The sequence below is a fragment of the Salvia miltiorrhiza genome, chromosome 1 (assembly GCF_028751815.1).
Source record: "Salvia miltiorrhiza cultivar Shanhuang (shh) chromosome 1, IMPLAD_Smil_shh, whole genome shotgun sequence".
In the NCBI taxonomy this organism is placed as follows: domain Eukaryota; kingdom Viridiplantae; phylum Streptophyta; class Magnoliopsida; order Lamiales; family Lamiaceae; genus Salvia; species Salvia miltiorrhiza.
This window is the reverse complement of record NC_080387.1, coordinates 46,470,150-46,477,374: the sequence shown is the minus strand read 5'-3', so window position 1 is coordinate 46,477,374 and position 7,225 is coordinate 46,470,150.

The window sequence follows — 7,225 nt, the reverse complement described above, 5'->3', positions numbered from 1 at the left end:
TCTTTGAGGTCCCACGACGCAACGCCGACGACCTCGCCTTCAAGGTTGAACCACGGACTCCCCATAATCTTCGACACCGACACCTCACTCAACGCAATTCTACTTCCCGGAGCAGGATCGCCGATGCCGATCCCGAACCACCCGTGCTCGATCCATCCCGATTCGCCGTCCAACGGCCACGGGGCCTTCCTCTCCGCCGCCAGCCCGCCCCTCACGTTCCCTATCATCATCGCTAGCCCCAAACTCTGATGGCGAGACACCGCGAGAAGAATACTATCCTTAGGCGGCGGAGCTTCCGCCAGCGCGCAGCCGTGGGGCGGCGGATCTCCGGAGGACCGCTCCAGCACCTCCAGCACGGCGACGCCTTTGGCGAAGTTGAGCGCGAGAGGCCTGGTGGTGATGACGACGCCTCGGTGAGTGAAGGCTAGGGTTCTGGCGACGTGAGCGTGGTGAGAGGGGGTGAGGCGGGCGACGACGTGGATGGAGGTGGCGATGAGGGTGGGGTCCAGGAAGAAACCGGTGCCGAGGCGGGGGCAGTTGTCGATCTCGTATTTGTTGGAGGGAGGGGTGAAGTGGCTCTCCAGTACCACTACCTTGGGGAGTAAGGATTGGCCGAGCATCTGCAGATGCTGCGCCGTCGTCAGCGGAGATGCGCTGCTGCTGTGGCAGTAGTGGCGCCGATTGGAGGCGCATTTGAGGTTGCTGCAGGAGATGAGTGTTTTCAAGGAGAGAATCAAAGACGACATTCTTCTTCCAATATTTATATCTCAGCAGAGAGAGAGAGAGAGAATCAAGTTATATAAATACATGCTTTTGAGTGGGGAGAGGGAGAGAGAGAGGCCGCCCGGCCGGATGGCGCGAACAAGATTTGGTGATCGTGATCTCCAAAGAAAACGGCCACCATATAAATAATTTTTGTGATAATATATTAATATAGTAGCCATTTCTCCCATATTTTTTGTATAAATCCTTTCGGATCAAAATGATCCGGATCAATGAGGATAAAATAGTCATAATATTTTAATTGATAATGTGTTTTATCTTAAATGCCCCTAATAAAAATATAAAATTTTAAAAATATAAAATTTAATATATTTATGAATATAAATCCAATGCCTTTTCATTCTTCTAGGCTATTAATTAATTAAATTCATGAACAGAATTTTTTTTGTTTAGTCTCCTTAAATTAATGAACTTAAATGAATTCATCATAACATTTCGGTAATCTCAATTACGCAATTTATTGCATGCGGTTAACCGCATGCTATGCGATCGGGTCTGCCCTACCCATTTATGGACCCGACCCGACCCAAACCACAAAAATATAAAAGGCATTTTCTAAATATTTTCCACATTTTTCCTTCATCTGATTCCTTTCGTTCCCAAACCCTTCTTTTCTCTCCCAAACTCTAGCTCCTTTTCTCTCCCGAAATCCTTCGTTCTTGGCTCTTCGTTTTCGCGCCTTGTTGATTCTCTGCCTTTCTCTCTCCTGTTTCTCCTCATTCTCAGTGTCCGAGAAGGCGTGTCATCCCCCGCTCCGAGACCGAAACGATTGTGGATCTGGTTGTCGACGCTGTGAAGCCGACGAGGAGTTGAGGGAGGATTTGTGGGCGAATTTGGGGACGGGCAGCGGCGCGCTAGCGATTGCGGTGCCAAGGATTTTGGGCGGCGCACGGAGGGTGCTGGCGCCCCAGGTGCTCGACGAAATGTCTCACAGAGACCAGCAAGAATCAATTCCATCGGCGGATGCGTTCAAGATTGTCTATTGGTGTTTATATTACTCTTATTTGTGTGGTTTGTTTGATGTCTCTATTCTAGGATAGAGATTCGTAGGTCAGAATTGTAATATCTTTAGAGTTTTTTTTTTTGAGACCCAAAGGACAAATATATTAGCCCAAACCTGGGAAGCAAATAGAGTTGGGCAGAGCCCTTACAAAAGACATATTTTTTGAATGGAGCAATGCAAATTTGGCTAAACAATCAGCAGTGGTGTTAGCTATTCGTCTAGTCCAACTGAACTTCACTTGATCGAACGTGAGGAGGATGTTCTTGATATCTTGAATGATTCCTCCAATGAGAGATCTATCAGACTCACTACTTAAGAGTCGGAGGTAAGCCGATTTGCAGTCTGTTTCGAGGATGATGTTCTTCCCTTGTAAAGCTTTCGCCCTTAGCACTCCTTCTTTTAAAGCAAGACATTCAGCGGCTTCCGCATTTTGAGTCGCAGCACAGTATTTGATACAACCCCCCACACAATTCTTGGAAGCGTCAGTGATGAAGATGCCCATTCCCACTCCTCGATTCTGATCGAAGGCCGCATCACATTGGACTTTCCAAGTATCAATCAGCTGATCCGCTGTAGGTGAGCAAGAATCCAACGGAGTAGAAGGCCCGATCGCCGCGAGAGGTGGGAGATGTTTAAAAGCAAGCTGAAAACATTGGTGATGGGAGAGATCTTGATGCTGGAAGAGCAGCAGATTGCGGGCGTACCAAACTGACCACAGCAGCGTTAGAAAAAGTCGGTGAGCCTCATCTGAGTCAATACTCTGAATCTCAGCGATCCAGTGGGATAAAGGTTGGGTTCTATTAATCGCGCCCACCGAAAGTCTCAAGGGAGAGGCTGCCCAGAAGAAGGTCACCCAACCGCAATCCCGGAGAGCGTGCTCAAGAGTTTCCTCCGCTTCGCCACATCTTGAGCAAAAAGGCTCAATATCCAACCCCCGACGTCGTAGAGCGCATTTAATTGGCAGAGCATCCTCAAGGCATCTCCACGTGAAGAGCTTAACTTTTGGCGTAACTTTAAGGTTCCAAAGCCATTTCCACAACTGTTGGCGATCCCCCGACGGGGAGGCACCGTCTGAATTTGTCGTCCTTAATGCAGCAGCGTAACCTGATTTGACGGTGTAAGCGCCAGTTTTCGAGTGGGGCCAGTATCTCCAGTCTTGGTGAACGGATGAGCATAAGGGGATGGAAATGATTCTTTGAATGTCAGCCTTGGGAAAAATGTGAGTCAGCTTGTCCAAATCCCAATCTTTCTCGTCGTCTTTAAAGAAATCTGCAACATGAAGGTGTGTTGTTTCCTCATCAAGAACAGCAGAAGGTTTGAAGTTAAAGGAGGATGGAATCCATCGATCAAGGCCCACTCTGATAGTTCTTCCATCTCCAATCCCCCACGCTAGGTCATCGCGTAGGATAGCCATACCAGCAACTAAGCTTCTCCAAGAGAAAGATGGATTATGGGCTTTAGTTGCTTGGAGGATATCCAACCGAGGGTAGTAGCGGGCTTTCAGAGATTGCGCTAGCAGAGAGTCCGGCTGGGTAATAAGTCTCCAAACTTGTTTTGCCAAAAGAGCACGGTTGAAACATGATAAATCGCGGAATCCTAATCCTCCATCAGTTTTTGATCGGCAGAGGGCCTTCCAATTCCTCCAATGTATACGTTTTGTAATATCTTTAGAGTTGTATATAGACATATTCTTCAACTTTTAAAGTTCTACATGACCGTTATTATTGAAATTTCATTTTTTGCATTGAGATTTGGTGTTTTCCAGGTTGATAATTCTGAATTTAGTGAATGCATTAATTTATGAGTTTTGTGTATTCATTTTTAATGCTTCTTCTTTGATTTATTTGATCAAGTAAACAATATCTTAAGAAAAAGTAAGCATTCATATAATAAAAGGTAATGTTTTTTGAACATTAATTTCTTCACAATAATGTTTATTTTTGTTCATAAGAACATTTACATTTGTTCACAATAATTATTACTTTTATGAATGAGAATTTGTACTTTTATTTATTTGATGAAGTAAATATTATCATAATAAAAAGTAATTATTGATATGCATAAATGTAATATTTTTAAAAAAATCTTAAATTAAATTTAAAATTTCTTAGTATTTTGCACTTTTTAATTAATAATATGAAAAGTAATAGTTATTTTCAATGATAGTAAGCATTACCAATCAAGTGTTTAGGGTTTAGTGTTTAATGTTTAGGGTTTAGAATTTAGTGTTTAGGGTTTAGAAAATATAATACTTTATATTTAATGAAATTAAATCTTTATATTAATAAGAATATACATTTGTGCCAACAAATGTATATCTTATACTGATTGAAAGTAAATATTTGTATTATGAAATGTAAAATTAAATTTTAAATTAAATTTCAAATTTCTTAGTATTTTGCACTTTTTAATTGATAATATGAAAAGTAATGGCAGTTATTTTTAATGAAAGTAAAACATTACGACTAGAAAATGTAATACTTATAATGTATGAAAATAGTCATTTATCTAATATTCGAAACTCAATCAATCGATTGTTTAGGGTTTAGTGTTTAATGTTTAGGGTTTAGTAAATATTATACTTTATATTAAATGAAATTACTTAAATCCTTATATTAATATGAATATATATTTGTGCTAAAAAATGTATATCTTATACTGATTGGAAGTAAACATGTGTATGATGAAATGTAAAATTTTGTTTTCTTGAATTAAATTTAAAATTTCTTAGTATTTTGCACTTTTTAAAATTTTGAATTATTTAGGATTTAATTAGTATTCAGTGTTTAGGATTTAGTATTCATTATTTAGGGTTTAGTATTCATTATTTAGGGTTTAGTATTCGATGTTTCGGGTTTACAAAATATTGAATGATAGGAAATACTTATATTGACATAAGTATACATTTGTCGATACAAATGTATATCTTAGGCTTTATAAAAGTAAATATTACAATTAGGGTTTAGTATTCATTATTTAGGTTTAGTATTAAGTGTTTAGGGTTCAGTCTTCAGGATTTAGATTGTAGATAATATTGAATGATAAGAAATACTTATATTGACATAAATATACATTTGTACATATATACAAAATGTATATGTTAGACTTTATAAAAGTAAATATTACCATTAGGGTTTAGTATTCAAGGTTTAGGATTTAGTATTCAGTGTTTATGGTTTTGTATTGATTATTTAGGGTTCAGTTTTCAGGATTTAGGTTGTAGAAAATATTGAATGATAAGAAATACTTATATTGACATAAGTATACATTTGTCGATACAAATGTATATCTTAGGATAATAAAAGTAAATATTACCATTAGGGGTTTAATATTCATTATTTAGGGGTTTAGTATTCATTATTTAGGATTTAATTAGTATTCAGTGTTTATGATTTAGTATTCATAATTACATTTATTAACGTAAATTATACTCTTGATAATTTTATTTATAATCATCAAATTTATATTTTCCTATTTCGATTTTAGTTACCAAACTTTATAGTAATATCAATGCTGATGCGGGTTAGGGTGGACCAACCGCTACCATGCGGTTGGTCGCACCAGAGACTAACTCTTAAAAATATTACATTTTTTCACAATAATGTTTATTTTTATTAATAAGAATATTTACTTTTAATTAATTGGTTAAGTAATTATTGTCGTTCAAAAAGTAATTATTGTTACAATGGAATGTAATATTTTTAAATTATTATATATTTGTTCACGATAATTATTACTTTTATTCATGAGAATTTATATTTTTAGTTATTTAATCAAATAAGTATTATTGTGCGAAAAAGTAATTATTGATATGCATAAAAGTAGTGTTAATTTTACTCGTTAAAATTTATAATTTTGTATATTTTGTCAAGTAATCATTGTCGTTGGAAAAAGTAACTATTAATGTGAAGAAAAGTAATGTTTCAAAAACGTTCATTTCTTTTAGTTATTTGTTCAAGTAATTATTTTTATATCAAAAGTAATTATTGATATAAATAAAAGTAGAGTTATTTTTCGGGATAATTGCGTGAAAATACACAAACTTTGCCAAAAATTCATATTTGACGCGAAGTTATGATTTTACATTTTAATACACCAATTTTCGTTGTTGTCCAAATTTGACACGACTTAATTCTTAAAAATTCAAAAAACAACCCCTTTTTGTAAATAATTATACAAAGACCCACTTATGTTATTATTTGGGACATTTAAACCAAAACAAGATATTTTCTTATGATATTTCCACAAAATTCATATTTTTACACTTTTAGTTAAAATTTCCAATTTCATTAAAAATAAAATTAAACATTACAATAATTAAAATAAAATTAAAAATATAATTAAAATACGATAATAAAATAAAAAATAACATAATTTCCTAATTTAAATAAGCCATCGACGCTTGAGCACTTCTTGGACTAGGTGGTTGTGCAAGGCCAATTGTGCCTCCGTCATACCAGTCGTGTCCTTGTTCAAGAGCTTCATATCCATCTCCTCTTGTTTCATCTCGACTTGCATTTTTTTGACCTCGGCGATTTCCCCCGTTTTGAGAGCATGCTTCCTCATGCTTTCGGCCACCTTCTCGAGGGCGTCGGAGAACGTCGAACCTCCTTCCGAAGACCCTTCTCCCTTCTTCGCCTTGCCCTTGTCTCGCTTTGCCGCTTTTTGGCCTTGGGGTCTCGTCGTGACACTCGGCTCCGAAGAAGTAGTGGTTGCTCCACCATCGGAACCCTTCGACTTTTTTGCGGAGTGGACATCCCCAGCTTGCGACGTGAATCTTTGGCATTCACGAAGCACTTTCCAAGCTTTGACCTAGGAGAATTGCTTCTTGAAATTCGCCTCGAACATTGTCTGGGCTTGTTGGAAGATTTGATCGTCGCTCATACCACTCCCCCAATTGTCCTTGCAAGTGTTGTAGAAGCCCTCGAAGAATTTCGTCTCCTTTTGGACACGGGCGAAGTGGGACTTGAGATGATCCGGCTTTCGCGGCGGCGCTCCCGACGCATTGAGCGCGTTGAACTTCTCCGCGATTGCTCTCCAATATTGGAGCAACTTTTGGGAGTTCCCCAAAATATGATTGTGGGTTGCCTCCGCCCACAAGATTGCCACGAGCTCGGACTCCTCGCTAGAATATGCAGCGCGAGTGCCCTTGGCTTTTGGCTTCACCTCCTCCGGCTCTTCTTGGACGTTGGCGTTTTCCGCCGACGTGGGAACATTTCCCGTAGCCTAGACATTGGAGGCTTGTGAAAATGGAGCAAACCCCATCATTGGAAGCCTCGATCCGCCTTGTTGCTCGAGGTATTCATCGAATTCACGATCCATTTAAAAATGTAGAAGATAGAATTATTGTTGGGAGAGAATTGTAGTTGAAAATGTGGTGAATTTGAAAGAGTGGAAGAGTGGTATTTATAGAAGGGGGAAAAAAAAATCAAAATAGTC